This window comes from Podarcis filfolensis, assembly GCF_964270895.1.
Source record: "Podarcis filfolensis genome assembly, chromosome: 11".
In the NCBI taxonomy this organism is placed as follows: domain Eukaryota; kingdom Metazoa; phylum Chordata; class Lepidosauria; order Squamata; family Lacertidae; genus Podarcis; species Podarcis filfolensis.
The window spans coordinates 6,777,099-6,794,663 of NC_139613.1; the positions used below are offsets into that span (position 1 = coordinate 6,777,099).

A 17,565-nucleotide genomic window follows, 5' to 3' on the forward strand; every position below is an offset into this window, starting at 1 on the left:
AAACAAATGCACAAAGAATATAGGAAAATAAAAGAGCAGAACAGAGGGGATTTTTATTGCCCCCATTTCTACATTTCTCTTCCAAAACAAAACAAAAACTGTCAACAATCCTTATTCATCCACGTGGAGATTCTAGACAGGAACCCCATTCCGATAACTTTTATTTCTTCAAAGTGCCATTTTAAAAGTAGAAACCGAAGCACAGTAAATCACCAAAGGAACATACAGCCCCCAAGAGGGCTAAAACTCTCGGAATCCAATATTATTATTATTTTATTTTATTTATAAAAATGTATCCAGGCCCATTGCCAAAAAGGAATTAATTTCCAGTGGCTTTATGGACGTGCCTCAAGTGTATGATAAGCAGTATGGTTTTCAATGCTGTCACCCGGTTACAGGTAGTCAGATCTCTGCCTTGCACACCTTTGAATCTGAAATGCAGCCCATCTGTGAAAACAAAAACCTCAAAGAATTCAAGGGTCAGTTTGTGTTGGTGTGTCAGTTTACATTCATTTCAAAGGGACTTGATCAAGCCTTTGCTTCGCATCAAAGGCTTGGTTGGGTGTGCATTTGAAGAAGTGTTCTTGCATGTTGCCACAATCCTAAGATTGCTGCTGAAAAGGAGGTTCCATTAGTGCAAGGATTTCTGTGTGTGCAATGGGAATTTCCCCCTCCCTTTACCCTATACATTCCCTGTACCCTCTCCAGATCTTCCCTAGAAGGTTGGAGGAAGCCCTGGATTCAGGAGGTGCACAATGGAAGGAGCTGGGAAGAGAGAAGAAAACCTTGCACAGATGAAACATTCACTTTAGAGCTACATCGGATTTTATGGCATGGGACTTATTCCAAGGAAGTGGGTATAGGATTGCAGTAAAAGAATTTCATGAGCAAATAGAGCGGGGCTTTGTTGCCGTTGTTTAGCCGTTTAGTTGTGTCCGACTCTTTGTGACCCCATGGACCAGAGCATGCCAGGCACTCCTGTCTTCCACTGCCTCCCCCAGTTTGGTCAGACTCATGTTAGTAGCTTCAAGAACACTGTCCTGCCATCTCGTCCTCTGTCGTTCCCTTCTCCTTGTGCCCTCCATCTTTCCCAACATCAGGGTCTTTTCCAGGGAGTCTTCTCTTCTCATGAGGTGGCCAAAGTATTGGAGCCTCAGCTTCAGTCCTTCCAGTGAGCTGATCAGAAGGCTGATCTGTCCTTCCAGTGCGCACTCTGGGCTGATTTCCTTCAGAATGGGTAGGTTTGACCTTCTTGCAGTCCATGGGACTCTCAGGAGTCTCCTCCAGCACCATAATTCAAAAGCATCAATTCTTCAGCGATCAGCCTTCTTTATGGTCCAGCTCTCACTTCCATACATCTCTACTGGGAAAACCTTAGCTTTAATCAGGCCAGGAAAGGATCTTAATTTAGCCAGCAAGGGCAGTTCTCTCAAGCCACAGCTCCCTGCCTCATCGCTGATGTCATATACTACAACACGTGTGAAGCAGCTAAATGTTTGGCTGACATTGTTTTGACGTTTGTTTGCAAGTTGTTTGCAAAGGGACTTCAAAGGTGATGTCTCCAAAGGAAGAAACAAAGTCTGCCCACCCATTTTTTTGTGCACATTTTCCCTGATGCACACTTTTTGATACAGAATTTAGCTAAGTAGAATCATAGAATTGTAGAGTTGGAAGAGACCCCGAGGTTCATCTAGTTCAACCACCTGCAATTGAGTCATCTTTTGCCCAATGTGGGGCTCAAACCCACAACCCACACAACTTTATGTGTGTTTTGAAAACGATTCTCCCCTAACAGAATGCATCTTTTGGGAAATTAACTTGACAAGCATATGCATTTCACAAATATGCCCATTTCTGTATGCAAAGTTTGGTATGAGAACTGCAATGAAAATTTTGGAGAAGTGTGGATTTTAAAGGAGAGCAGTGCTCTAGGGTTGTTGCTGCTGTCGCTTTGCAAAGTGCAAATTGAGTAGGTTCTTATTAAAATGTGAACTGAACAAGTATCTCCCTCTTCCATCCAGGACACTCAAAGGAAGTGTCAAGGCTCAGTATGATTTGTCTTTGCTGAGTAACATCAGGAGATACCAAGGAGTCCACACTGAACCCTGGCTGAGCAGGAAGAGAACATTTGTAGGGGATGGAAAGGCAGCAACTGAGCATTAGGGATAGAAGGGTCTGTCATTCATTTTCTCTGTACCCCTACCCCACCCTTGTTCCACAGGAATAACAGAATTGTAGAACTGGAAGGGACCCAAAGGGTCATCTAGTGCAATACCTACAATACAGGAACCCACCCCCCTGCAGGAACAAAGGAACTGCCATGGACTGGTTGGATACAGAGGAAGGGTGGAAGGAACCAGATGGGCAACCATCAAGGGAAGAAGGCTCAGAGCCTGGGTATTGGTGGTGGGACAACAATGAGTGGTCAGAGGGAAAAGAGTGAGGAAGGGGTGTCAGAAGCTGAAGAGGTAACAGGGCATAGCGAGCTGCGAGAGTTTGTTGGAAAGAGAAGCCCAGAAACAGAGGCAGAAGGAGAAGCAGGAGAGGAGGAAGGCCAAGAGGCAGAGATAAGTCAGTCTAGTGAAGAGTCCCGGGTGTCTCCCCCTCCTGCTGTGACATGCTCTCCTCCCTCTGGTCTCTCAGAACTAGAAGAGGCATGAAAAAGTTGGAGAAGAGGTTGGTTTCACACAGACGAGTGTTTGGGGAAAACCCTAGAAAGGAGGGAACTTAGATGGCTGTGGGGAGGTGGGGACTTTCAGCCTTGGCGACTGAACCATGGGTGATCCAGGCGGTGAGCTGCTGTGCTCATAAGGCCTGACCCTCTGCCAAGTCTGTGAAGATCTCCAACTTCCACGGTGTTATTTACTGCCAGCTTGTCCCTGACAGGAACTGGGTGTGTGTGTGGGGGGGGGAAGAGAATTGGAGTGAGGTACTGGATTGAGAATGCAGTTTCTGAGGATCTCAGCCAGCCAACTCATAAACTGCAGCCACTGTGCAGCCAACAGTCAGGGATTATGGCAGTTGCAACCCCTAACTTCTAGAGAGCATGATTCATTGATTGATTGATTGATTGATCATCCTACCCGGAGGTCTCAGGGAGGTTCACAGAACAAAATCAAAATAAAAGCAACAACCCAATAACGCCCCCCCCGAAACCCCCCTCCGTGTTTTAAAAGGGCATTAGGTTCATTTACATTCTGGAAACGCTGCTTTCATTCATGTCACTTCTGGTCTTTTCCATTCAAATGTGATGTCTCCTAACAAGTTTGGGAAGAATGGCTGCTTGCCTTTATTAACTCAAACGCAACTTGTACAGTGCAGGAAATGTAATCCAGCCCCCTCCGCCTCGACAGGCTTCTTGTCATAGAATGGCCTTATTTGATTAACTTGCCCCTTTGGTGGTGCTCATGATCTCATTATATCTTTAATGATAAAAATCCCCATCTGCTGCATGCTATTCTGTATTACCTTAAAAGGGATTCATTCATTTTCCGCTTGTCACTCGTGTAATTGGATAAATATTTAACGGGAGAGGTTTGATTAAATTTCTACTAAAACTTAGCTCGCCTCCAGTGACACCTTAAAAGTTGGTCCCTTGGCCAGCAGTGGGGCAAACCGACACACCCAATGAAGTTTCTTTGAAGTCAGTGAGAAAGCTCTTTGAGTTGCCTTATACTTACGTAGATCATTAATCCCTGGGCTGGAAATATCAGGAATAATTTTCTGGCAGTAAGAGTTGTTTGACAGTGGAATTGACTCCCTCAGAAGGTTGTGGTCTCTTCTTCCTTGAAGGTTTTTAAGCAGAGGTTGGATGGCCATCTGCCATGGATGCTTTAGTTGAGATTCCTGCATCACCACGACAAGGTGATGATCCAGCGAGTGGGTCTACAATTATATGAACCCAATAGCATTGTAAGGGATGCGGGTGGTGCTGTGGGTTAAACCACAGAGCCTAGGACTTGCCGATCAGAAGGTCGGCGGTTTGAATCCCCACGACGGGGTGAGCTCCTGTTGCTCGGTCCCAGCTCCTGCCAACCTAGCATTTCAAAAGCACATCAAAATGCAAGTAGATAAATAGGTACCGCTCCAGCGGGAAGGTAAACGGCGTTTCCGTGCGCTGCTCTGGTTCGCCAGAAGCTGCTTAGTCATGCTGGCCACATGACCCGGAAGCTTTACGCCGGCTCCCTTGGCCAATAAAGCGAGATGAGCGCCGCAACCCCAGAGTCGGTCATGACTGGACCTAACGGTCAAGGGTCCCTTTACCTTTAATAGCATTGTACCCATTTGTGGAACCCAGCAATTGGTATTCACAGGGATGTCTACCCTGTCCCTACCCATGGATAAGTGAAACTACATATTAACAGGGATGGAGGGATGGGTGTAGGGCAGAACATGATATAGGGAGGCTGTTTTCAGCAGCCATCAAAACAGTCTGCTCTCTAACATGCAGTTAGGCTTCTGTTGTTCAAATGAATTGGTCTGGCTCGCTGGAACTATGCCTTCAGACTTGTTCGTTCTTCAAAGTCATATTTCCTCCTCTCTCTTGAGGCAACATAACTTTGGAAACATTCTAGAGGGGGATGAAGGGGGTGGGAGAGAATGGAAAAGGAGACCAAACCATAACTCCACACAAATCCTTTGCCACCTCAGCCCTTGGTAATCTATCTCCATAAACTCAGCTGGCAACAATTGGAGATAGAGGCAGTCTTTCACCAAAATCCACCTGCAGGGGCCAAAAATGAAGGGAAATTGTTTCTGTCTGGAGCAGATGAGAACTGGGAAGCAGTTGGGGGGCAGTAAGGAGAAATAGGCTGTGTTTTTCCACAGTAGGGGTGAGGAAATTTACTGAGCCCAGATGTTAGCACTGCAGGGCCTCATAAAACAGCTTGTCCTGAGTTTTCTGTGGCTTACAGGGGAACTAATTTCTGTGGCTTACAGGGGAACTAACTGGAGAACTAATTTTGAAGAAAAACAGTTTGCCCATCATTTGGACTGTTAAATTTAAAACTTTGCAATAGTAATCATGATGACGACGACATAGTACAATTGGAATTTGGCTGTCCCAGGGCTAATTCGTATGGTGCTCAATTAGCATAACTGAATCCAGAAGTTCCAGCTTAGGAGGGTGATTGAGGGGGCCAATGACACGCATGTGATGTCCTGACATCACGTGCGATATCATGATGTCACATGCGTGACCTCCTGACGTTGGGAGGAGCCAGAGGTGGAGTCAAACCCAGTGGGCGCATTTGCATTTCTGAACTTACAAATTCAGGGATTCCCCCACTGCCTCCTTTACACTCCATCACCACCCTTCCCATGTAAATCATCATCACCATCAAGCACTCACTATGGTTGTGCAAGTCATCCTAGAGAGGGCTCTCTCTGCAACCAACCTCCTCCTCTCAATATACCACCTTTTGTGAGCATTGTGACATCCTCTCAACCAATTGCAGTTCTTTATTTTCTCTCTCCACCAATCCCAGGTGTGTGTGTGTGTGTGTGTGTGTGTGTGTGTGTGTGTATTCTGGAGGAATCTTGATGTGTTTTTAAACAAATGGCTGCATGAGTTTGTAACTGAGTTGGATTTTTTTTTCTTTTTTGCATCAATTTTCACAAAGGAAGATTAAACAAAACACAGCAAATTGAACAAATTAAGGCAAATTACACATAACTGAACTGAAAAGAGATGCATTGATTTGAATCGGATTAAACATCACCATCAAGGCTCTCAAAGGAAGGATATACAAATTTGAATATCAAAGGAGTGAATGTTTGAATTTTATTAGTGGGCTGATTAAAAATATCTTTGTGCTTCAGCTGTGGGACGGGGATTTTCATGTATCAAAGATTTGTTGCTGATGCTCCAAAAGCTTTACTTCCAATATCCTCTCTCATTAGGAAGGCACAATATAGGTTTAGTTCCAACCTTCTACCAGCCTGCTGAGAGAACATATTCTGTGGTTGCTTTGCACAATCAGGTGACATGCATATGCAAGTGTTAAATCTATTCTTGCTCTTTCTGACCTCCATTCATTCCATTTTGGAACAGAACCCATATACCTGTCACATGCTCAGACAGCAGAAACGCTCTATTCAAACATCCAGTCAAATGTGGTGTGGAGACTAGGACATGTCACAATGTCCCCATGCATGCCAGCCCCATCTCTGCACTCACAAACTATGTTCAAGACAGTCAGGATCTGATGAATTTGTTAGGATATTCCGTTCCACCTTAAGTACAGGCATGATTGTTGTGTGTCACATGCCTGTTTACAGTCCAGCACAGTTTGCTGGGAACTTCTGTTTGTGTATAGCTTTTGCTTTTGCTGCTTGCTTTGGACATGATGGGGAGAAGACCGTGTTTTCCTTTTGTCCTGATGTATGCTGAATAAACTGCTTGTAAATATGCTCAGCACAGCCTCTCCCTGCCACTTCTGTTTGTGCATTATCTCTGCTGAGTTGTGTGCTCCAGTTTCTGAAGGCTTCTGAAACTCGGGTCGCAGTTTCATGCTGCTCCAAGGACTGGAGATCACCCGGCACGCTAGGCAGTGGGCTGGGGCCAGCTGGGGGCCTGCCAATTGCCCCTGATTCCTTGGCTGCATCCGAACAGAATTATAGTTCCATAGAGTTGGAAAGGATACCATCCGATCCTCTGCTGAATGCAGAATCTTCAGGATGCAACTAGAGCTGTGCATGCCTCTCCTGATCCAGTTCAGGGTCTGATCCAGCTCTTTGGAGTGGCCCCAATCCAACCCAGGACAATCTGTTGTTGACACAACCCAGAATCATAGCCTGACCTTATTTGGGATCTCGGTGCGGTGTTTAAGTAAGCTTTTAAATTCTAGCTAAACATGTGGTTGGGAGCAGGTGGTTCAGGCAGTCTGCCTGACTCCCCTTCTCTCACCTCTCCTTGTTGCCAGGCCAGCAAGATCACATCTTAACCACAAATTCCTTCAGAAGGTTTAAGCAAGCTGCTATCTATTGGTAACCTGCAGTTTAAAAAAAGGATGATGTACTTTACAGTGTTTTTGAGAGAATGATTGAGATAAAGTTATGAAAGTTATTTTGGTAAGACTGTAATCCTTTCCACATTGCTCTCTTAAGATGAGGTGAGCGACAAGGTGCTCACCAAATGTTGGTGGACTACAACGTCCATCGTGAGTCCCATCAAGGCTGACTTGAGTCCCATCAGAGGAAAAGGTGGAGCATAAATAAACATATCATCATCCCTGTCCATTGGCAAAGATTGCTGGCTGGGGTTTATGGAAATTGATCCAAAAACCTCTGGAGAACATTCTGTTGACTACCCCCCTCTTCTTAAGCCTCAGGTCTCATTTCTTTTGCAGATCCTAAATTTTCACTGTTCCGAAAACATCTGTGAGATGGAAGGATTCACATTGGACGTTTGAATATTGTCTATACCAACTACATTTATTAAACAAAGGAACTACTAGACATCCTTTCTTCCCAGGAGAGAACTTCACTGACCAAAGGTTGCAAAGCATAAAATAAAATAAAATATGGAGGGAGGATTCTGGCATTCATTGCCTGAGATTTCAATGACTAATTTATAGAGGATGCACATGCCATGATGTTGAGAGATGACCTCAGCAATTACTGTCCTTCCTGCCATCTGCACACTCCACTAGAAAACGTTAGATACCTTGTCCATCAAGTAAAATAAACAGCTCCTCTCATGAAGAGACCTAAAGAATACCCTATAAATCATAGCTGTCAGAAATGCTGGTAACACGGCTGAAGACAGAAATCAATCCAAAACTCATTAGTTTGTCTGACAAGTCTTTAATCTCATATTGTTTAATGCCAACCTGGACAACTTTGGTGGAAGGAACCCATGCAAAACAGCGGCTGGGTTTCCCATTACAGAATGTATGGCAATGATTACAACTTAATCTTGTTTCTCAAACCTTCTCCCTTTTCATTCTTCCTTGTTCAGTAGGTCTTGGGAGAAGGTATTGACTCCTACCCAGTTTACCCTCCGGCTCATGGAATCGATACGTCATTGTTACTGCATTCGATAGTTTTGCAGGGCTTTGCTTCTGCCATTTTTCAACACTCTCCTGCAGTTGTATTAAGCTAAGCAGGACAAACAGTGCAGATTAGATCATCTCTTGTATTGTTTGGCGAGGTGGCTAATAAAAAGAAAACGGGTTATTGGTTTTTTGTCAGATGGGGAGTGAAATGTTAGAAAGCCGCAGGCGCAGGATCACACTACATATCCCCCAAGTGCACATTTCAGAAGAGCAGTTATTGTCAAGGGACCCTGATTCAACTGTATTAGAAAGAAAGAAAGAAAAAGAAAGAATCTGAAACCATGGGACTATCGTAGAGTTCTCAGAATAAATTATAGAACATATTGCAAAAATCAACTTTGTTTGAAAATATTATCCTTGGAAATTTAGCATTGAATGAGTTGCTTTGATAAAAAAAATGACACAGTTACATGCCAGAGGCGGGTGGGTTCTGTCAGGAGCTCGTCCTGCTCTCGAGTAGGACCCTGGCAGAGACACATGCCCAACTGGCATGTTCTCTCCCTCCTGGTCTTTCGTTCGGGAGCTTCAAAAGCTTTCTTCAGCCCGAACATCACAGCGACCGATGCCAACTGACACCGGCACACTTAGGAATCCGCAGAGTTTGCACAACTCTCAGCAACTCAGCATTTTGGCTAATCTACTTTATTTACATATAAACACACATTGAGGACTGCAATATGGCTCCCTCTCTCTCTAGCATCAGACAGCAAAGAGAAAAAGAACAAAGGACAATAGTCCCACTTCATGGAACACAGCAGCACAAACATCCTGTCTCCGTCACTTCCCACTATGTGGAGTCAAAACATATACTGTCATGTGATAGACAAAAATCCCATGACTGCAGCCATGGAGCAGGAATTCTAAGAGGCTCAACACTCAGCTACACTGTCAGTAACTGACTCTGAATATCAGCTACCCAAATACACAAATGGATAGAGCACAGTAGCACTTACATCTAGCTAGCAAGTATCTGATTGGCCACATGTGAGAACATGAAGCTGGATTAGAGGGGCCATTGGTCAGATCCAGCAGGCTCTTCTTCTGTTCTCATGTACTAATTGTCACCCTCCTCGAGAATTACTCCTTATTTATAAAATGGCAGACCATATATTTCCCCTGACAATCCATTCAAATGCATCCAGCCGTCCTTTGAGCTGGCATGCTGTTTTTGAGATTGTACAGTTCTTGGTTGACATCCTTGTGCATCTGTTCAGTGCTGTCAGTCACAGTGCATCATGGGTTATGTGGTTCCCCAGTGCTACATATACTGTAACTCCATGCACATGTGGAAAAAAATGGCGTCGGTGAAAGGACTGTTGCACCTGATTTTACTGCAGACTATAATTCAGGATTCTAGACAAATCACACTAGCCAATTATAAATGACATACAATACCACATCTAGGCTTACTCTCTCTCTCTCTCTCTCTCTCTCTCTCTCTCTCTCTCTCTGTGTGTGTGTGTGTGTGTGGTTTGGAACTCAAAGTTGTCGGGGAATTCCCTCCATTCTTGACCTGGTGACAAATGCGTTGGTTGATCTTGTTTGGGTTAATGTGGTGCACTGTATGCACCTTTGAAAAATGTTTAGAAACTTCAACAGATCAAGAGTGTCCTAACTGAAGCTGGATATCAGGGTCACATGGCAGTTACACTGGCTTTTAAGTTCAGTGTAACATAGAATCATAGAATTGTAGAGCTGGAAAGGATCCCAGTGCCATTTAACACAACCCTCTGCAGTTCAGAATCTTGACTAAAGCATCCATGACAGATGGACACCCTGTTAAAACTCCGAAGCCTGTGAACACTTTCTGAAATCCTCTCGCATGCTACTAGGACCAGTCTCTTTACCTCTGAACTTTTTCAATGATGCACAACTTAGCAGAGTAGTGCAGCTTTTCCTAGGCAATGATCGAGACTGCTCAGTCAGGACGACGGTCAGGAACAAAGCTGACGACTAGTAACTTGATTTTGTAGTTTATTATATATGGCAGTAAACTCACAAGCTATATACAAGTTAGTATATACAGACACAAACTTCAACACTCTCCAAGCACTCCAAAAAACTCCTAACTAGCCAAACAATGTCATAGGTCATGCTGCCTATATGAGAGACCTCAGCCATTCACCAAGCTGTTACTAGGTCCTCTTATCTCCAGGCAAATTTCTCCCGTGCTCTGTCTTCCCTGACCTGTAGAAAAAAACACTAATTGCTCACTTGCCAAGCTGCACGTAGACTATGAACTCCAACACACCCAACCTCTGCTTAAAAACCACCAAGGAAGGAGAGTCCACAACCTCCCGAGGAAGATTGTTCCAGTGTCATAAAGTTATTCCTGGGGTTTAGTTAGAATCTCCTTCTTGTAACTTGAAACCACTGGTTCAAGTCCTACCTTCCAGAGCAGGAGAAAACAAGCTTGCTCCATCTTCTATGTGCTTGTGATAACTTTTCAAGCCCTCAGTGGTTACCTGTACACCCCCTCCCCCCAGTATGAATGGGTTTATTAATACAGAATCTTCCCATGCCCCATCAAAGTTTGTGAATCCATTTAGCAAGGCTGAGGAGAGGGCCTTCTCACACCTGGGCATTACAGCTCCCCAGGTTGGTCTGGGTTCCATTTCATTCCATCAGCTAAAGACTTCTCTATAGTATATAGCAAGTGTTGAGGAACCAAGCTTTCCAGCTTGAGGGCCACTTTGTTTCATGAGACACCTTGCAGGGGCCACTGCATAACTGATGTCCTTGCTTTGTGATGGTGGTCTCTCAATCCTGCATGTCAGTGTTGAAGGAGAAGGGGCAGCTTATGAATTCTTGACTTGAGGAATGGAATAGAAGAGCATTTATTGAGTAAGTCCATAGACCATAGCAGAAGACTTGAGGAATGTGCGTTGCCATCGCCCCGCATCATTGCTTGAAAATGATTCATGCTGTTATTGGGCAATAATTATATTGTGCTTTCTAGTGTGGATTCAGTAAAAATAAATGCTGCATGGATGAATTAGAACCTACAACTGCAGGCAAAGAAACATATTGATTCACAATTATCTCTTACTTCAATCTCTGTCCTTTGAAAAAAAATGTATTTCTAGTTAAAAAAAAGAAGAAGGTTCATTTAATTGTATAAAAATGCTGTTCTATACTTTGAACAGGGTCGTAATAACTGTAGCAGCTATCATTGCCCAAGGGAGAAAATTAGCAGCGCAGACCTTCCACCTCTCTCTTGAAAGGAAAAATAATAATAATGACAGTGCATCTGTTACAGATTCAATAGAAATGTTAGGGAACCATGATCCACTCTGGACTTCCTGGGTGCCAAATATATTTCTATAAAGGCATGGCCTGCAAAGCATTCTTTTGTAGAAATAGTGGGAATTTGGGAGTTGTAGAAACATGCCACAGCTGGGCTGCGAAGAAAATGAAAATGGATGGGAGAATACCCCAAAATCCGAGGGCATCTGGCTTCTGTACACATATCCTAAGTTTAGCTGAGCAATGGGAGAAGGAATAAAAACAGGTATTGCCTGTACAATTTGTATCTTTATAAATATCCCCTGGGTGGGGAACAGTTTTCAGCTCAAAGGCCACATTCCCTCAAATACAACCTCTGCATGTCAGTGGAGGGTGGAGTCAGGGTGAAACGAGGGCAGGTAGTCAGCAGGTAGAAAACAGTAAATTATGCTGAGCAAGTTGGTGTTAACTTTTTATTAGCAAAAACAGGATCTGCACAGGAGTGTCATGCTTAATGGGTATAGCAACTCATCTCCAGCAGGTCCTGCTGAGACTGAAGGTCCCCGCTTCCCCACAGCCACCTAAGTCCCTTCCTCCCCAGGGTTTTCCCCAAGCAACCCTGAGATGGCACCTGCATGATGCTAATTTTTCCTCTGCCCTCTTCATGCCTCTCCTGGTCCTGGGAGACCAGCAGGGAGGAGAGCTTGTCACAGCAGGATGGGGAGACACACATGCCTCTTCCCCAGCCAGGCTCATCTCTGGCTCCTGGCCTCGCTCCTCTTCTGCTTCCACTTCCACTTCTCTAGACTCTCTGCCACAGACTCTCCCTGCTCACTAAGCCTTGTTACCTCTTCAGTTTCTGACACCTCCTCCTCCCACTTTTCCCTCTGACCAGTCATCATCATCCCTTGGAGGATAAAGCTGTGGGTGCCTTACAACCTGTCTTGCATCCTCATAACTACTATGCTGCCCTCAAGCCTGGTTGGGGTAGTAAGGGGATAAACATTTTTAAAAAAGAGATTCAGAGTAAAATGCTGGTGAATTTTCCTGGTGAATTTTTTTCTTCAAAAGAATGCAAACTGATATCAAAATACAGAGCACTGAACTGAAGGGTGGGAAAATGAGAGAGACAAAAATTGACAGGTTTGCTCATCCCAAGGCAGAGGACATTATCCCATTGCTAATATGGATGTAAAATTCAGTTGTTGGTCCAACTGGATTCTGGCCATTGGAGGGACCATCTTATTCCTTTTTCCTAGAGAGCAAAATGAATGCCTTGAGTCAGCTGTGTCCAGTTTGATCCAAGTCCCATTGAATAAACTTTGGGAAAACACACTGAAAATAACTTTTACTTTTCCTTGCACATTTTAAATTGCCACCAGCCTCATGTGCATTCCCTTTCAGTTCCAAAAACATTGATTTCTTTCCCTCTTTTTTAAAGCCGAACATGACATCCACCTGTTTATTGTTAACTACAACAAAGCCACAGGTATGAATCATGAATGATCTCGGTTAGCTTGTCTGTAATAGAGGATTAGCCTGGCTGTAAAACCTTCTAGGCAGAAATTGTATAAATTATTCTTTTCCAAATACTCGGCTGTATATCTGGAAGCTGTTAGCTCATGAATCTTACAACATGAACATGAGATTGGGTTATGATTAGGCACAGCTCAGAATTGCTATGGATTTTTGCAGCTTGCACAATAGCAAGCTTATGCTGCCCCAGCTGTTACAGGTCACAGAGACGGTTTCAGAGACAGCATTGCCTAGTGGGCAGACTGTTGTGTTTGGATTGGTATAGAACTGCTGGTGAGTTCTGCAAAACTGAATCTTTTGGTCTCCTGAAACGTGTAGTTTCAAGCTCACATCTCATGACTCTAATGCATTCATTTGGGGAGAGGACAGTGATACTTCCTTGGTGAGAGAAGTTGAGTCCAACCCTACTCCAGGGGCTAGGACCTGTACCAGTGGATTCAACTTCCAAGAAAGGAGATTCCAGCTAAACATCAGGAAGAACTTTGTGACTTTAAGAGCCGTCTGACAGCAGAATGGACTCCTTTGGAAGGTGGTAGACTCTCCTTCATTGAAGGTCTTTAAGCAGAGGTTGGCTAGCCATCTGTCATGATCTAGATGAGATTCCTGCAATACAGGGGGTTGGACTAGAATCAACATTTCTCAACCTGTTGGTCCCCAGATGTTGTTGAACTACAACTCCCATCACCCCTAGCTAGCAAGGCCAGAGCTCAGGGATGATGGGAGTTGTAGTCCAACAACATCTGGGGACCCACAGGTTGAGAACCGCTGGACTAGATGAATCGTGTGGTACCTTCCAACTCTATAATTCTATGAGCCTATGACACTTCCTCCAGCTCCTATCCTCGGTCTGCTGATGGGCCAGCCAACTCCCCTGTCATTGTGAGAACATCACTCTCAGAAGGCAGGATGGCCTTGGTGACCTCTTCCTCCTCCCCTTTTGGGATAACTGGCAATAGCAAGGCAGGGCCCCTATCCAAGTCATGCTTGGGATGTCCCCTTCCTCCATCCCAGATTGCCAACTCTGCCCCATCATTCTTGGCATCATGGGGCCCATGACATCATGCTGGGCAGTCCCAATACATTTTGGCACCTAAGGCAAACCACAAAACAGTGCCCCTCTCCACCCCAGGGAATGTAAAAACACAAAATACATAACCAAAACAAATAAAAAATGAACAAGCCAACACAACACATTTTAAAGGGACATTGGATGTCAATCAACCAAAGGCCTGGTCAAAGAGAAATGTTTTTGCCTGGTGCCCAAAAGGTGTATAAAATAGATTGAAATGAAAATACCAAATTCTCCTATGAAGAGGAGAATACTGTGGAGTTGTTGATGAGATCTCTGGATTATATCTCATTATATCTCATTTCATTCCTGTGTCCAAACCAGCTTAGAAATGAAGAATTCCTTGTTGGGTTGGCATGTTTTATTACTACATATTGTCTTGCTACTTTCGTTAATAACATAGTCTATTTCTTATATTGTTCATGACTCCCACTACTTTTCTCTGGGTTTTTTATCTCCATGGTGAGAGCACTCTGTCCTCTGCATTGAAAGTGAGAGTGGTGAAAGTGTTTAAATTTAGGCTGGAAGTGCCAGTAAGAACGTCTGTGCTGTGTGTCTAACTCTTGTCATTTGCTATCTCTCTGATTGCAAGAGAGCAGCATTTTTGGGTGGGTGAAATTTCCACATCTGCTAGGTCTTTAGGCACCAGGTGGCACTGTTAAGTAGCTCAAAGTAAAGGAAACAGCCGGCACCTTGTCTATATGCAGGACCATCTTTGCAGGCTATTGGTGACTCTTCATGAAACGTGTGAGGAAATCACACATTTATGCCTCTTATTTTCTCAGCGTTCCTTCCTCTGCCGTTGATGTGACAAATGTTAAGTCATCCTCTCTGCCAAGCAAAAATGAAAGCAGAAGGGTATGTTGCTCTTGTTTTGGCCCTGTTTTTCCAGCCATCCTGTTTCAAAGAATCATAGAGTTGGAAGGGACCCTGAGGGTCATCTAGTCCAACCCCCTGCAATGCAAGAATCTCAGCTAAAGCATCCATGGCAGATGGCCATCCAACCTCTGCTTAGAGACTTCTAAGAAAGGAGAGCCCACAACCTTCCGAGGGAGACTGTTTATATATTTCAAATAAATTCCTTCCTATCTCTATTCCAGAATACTTCACAAAATAACTGAATGTCAATAATAATAATAATAATAATAATAATAATAATAATAATAATAATAATTTATACCCCGACCATCTGGCTGGGTTTCCTCAGCCACTCTGGGTGGCTTCTAACAGAACACTAAAATACAATAACCTATTAAACATTAAAAGCTTCCCTAAACAGGGCTGCCTTCACATGTCTTCTAAAAGTTTGGTAGTTGTTTTTCTCTTTGATATCTGGTGGGAGGGCGTTCCACAGGGAGGTACCACTACCGATAAGGCCCTCTGCCTGGTTCCCTGTAACTTGGCTTCTCGCAGCGAGGGAACCACCAGAAGGCCCTCGGCACTGGACCTTAGTGTCCAAGCAGAACGATGGAGGTGGAGATGCTCCTTCAGGTATACTGGACGCTCCTTCAGGTATCCAAGGACGCTTTGCTAACACACCAAAGAAGAGCTGAGACCAAGGGCAGATTTATTGCCATGTGAGTGGTGCTCACTCGCTGGGCACTGGCCTGAAGGGCGCCATCTCAAAGCCCGATAAGCAAGGCACTGGACTTTGGGAAGGAAGCATGAGTCTCTGACAGGGTCCTAGAGTTCTCCCTTCTCCTTTCCAAGCCTAGTTAGTGCTTTCCCAGCTGCAGGAAGGAGGTAGGAGGACAAAAGGACCCTGCCAGAGTCCTCCCTCCTCCTTCCCAAAGCCAAGTGCCTCATTTGGGCAAGGAATGAGGGGGCACCAAATTTTGGCCTTGCGCAGGGTACCATAGTACCCATGTCCGCCACTGCCAAGATGATAACTGTTTGGTAAACAGGTTGCATTTATTAAATGTAACGAATAGGAGGATCTGTCTCACCATTTCCCTGCATGGACAGAGAGTGTGACATCGAACTCAGCCCACATCCCCACAGGGCTGCACATTGCAAAGGAAGATCAGCATTGATTGACGGGAATGAAACTGATCTCACCTTTGCACTTGTGGCAACTCATGACGCTGATTGAAAATGTTTTTGCACCATCCATCAAGTCAAAGTAAAGTCTCAAAACTGTGAACGTGGAAAAGGCAGAACTGCAACACCACCAAAAACCTAGCATAGTCACCATTCTGTCTGTGCGGTTGCCACAGAGCCGTTAAATGTGCTCCTCTGATATTCTCTGTTCACATACAGCTTCCAAACATCTCCAAGGGCAGCCCTACCCAGAAAGCAGCACGTAAGTCAATCCTTGAAACTACAAAGGGATGTGAACCTGTTGAGTGATTCTGGGCTATACACAATGACTGCCCCCCGCTTAAAACGGGGGGCGCCCTTTGCGTGGACGCGTGCAGCCCCTGGATCTGGAGCAGCTCCATCAGCATAGGCTTGGCTTTGCCTTCCGTCAGGTGGGATACCTGGAGGTCTCCGCCTACCTCAGTCAGTTGTCCAATCCCACCTGGGGGAAGCGTTGCCAAGGAGACCAGGCCAGGTATAATTTATGTAAGTTCGGGAACCTGTGGTCCTCCTTACTTTGCTGGACTCTTATTCCCATCAGTCCCAGTCATGGAGGCCAATGATCAGGGTGTCGGAACTTGCGTTCGGCCGAGCTGCTCTCAAGTCCTCCAACGGTGATTAACGACCTGAGCCTTTGATGAGGCTCCAGGCACGTTCCCTCATTACGCAGAGTGTCCAAGCAGCAGAAGAGGACGAGAAATATGAGCTACATTGCTAAGAGTTTTATTTCTAACTACACAGACAGAAAAGAAATATACATCCTCTCTCTGTGAAAGCAGAGAGGCAACTGGATACAAAGAAACAGGAAACCAGTAATATCAACATCTGTCTCCCATGAGACTTCCAACAGTCTGGAATCTCTGGAATGTAAACAGAGTCTTGTGACTCCAAGCACGGCACAAACAGAAACCTAACACAGGGATGATGGAAGCTATAGTCACATCAACACATGGTATTCTGCTTCCTGTTCTCACAATGGCCAGCCAGATGCCTGTGGAATCATACAAGCAGGATTCAAACACAAAGCCCTCTCCCCTCTTGTAGTTTCAAGCAACTGGTATTCAGAAGCATTGCATAGCCATCCTGGCTGGTAGCCATCGGTAGGCATCTCCTTTATGAATTTGTCTAATCCTCTTTTAAAGCCATCTAGGTTGGTGGTCATCACTGCCTCCTGGGGTGATGAGGTTCCATAGCTGGAACTCACTGTTGAGCTGTTTGAAGAAGTTCTTCATTTTGCATGACCAGGCACAACAGCCCCAGCCCCCAGGGATCACAAGAAAGGAAGAAAGCAGAGAGCCAAGAGGAAGCCCTCTGGCTCACACCACTGTTTAAATTGTTCCTGGCCATGCCCCCCAGCTGCTGGATTGGCCGGCTGGCGCTGATGTTGTCCCCTGCCCCTGGAGGTGAGGTGGTGGCCACATGGTCCACCGCAACTCCTCCCCACAGGTAAGTGGAGTGGATTAAAGACTCTGACAATGTTATGGAATTAAAATTAGGCCACAACTTTATTTAAATTTCTGAATGTAGGAAGACCCTGGCTTAGGCCTTGGGCGTGTATCCCCCCCCCAGCCCACCAGCCAGGGGGACTGGGGCTCATCA

General features: G+C 44.9%; 1 long non-coding RNA gene across 1 annotated transcript; it reads right to left on the bottom strand.

Annotated features, from left to right (window-relative positions):
- Positions 1–7,837: 7,837 nt before the first annotated feature.
- Positions 7,838–16,763, bottom strand: LOC310744757. The gene is made up of 3 exons (XR_014539725.1): positions 16,483–16,763; positions 14,580–14,718; positions 7,838–8,100 (listed from the first exon to the last, which is right to left on the bottom strand). It is a non-coding gene; the product is annotated as an uncharacterized lncRNA (long non-coding RNA).
- Between the last annotated feature and the right edge of the window lie 802 nt (positions 16,764–17,565).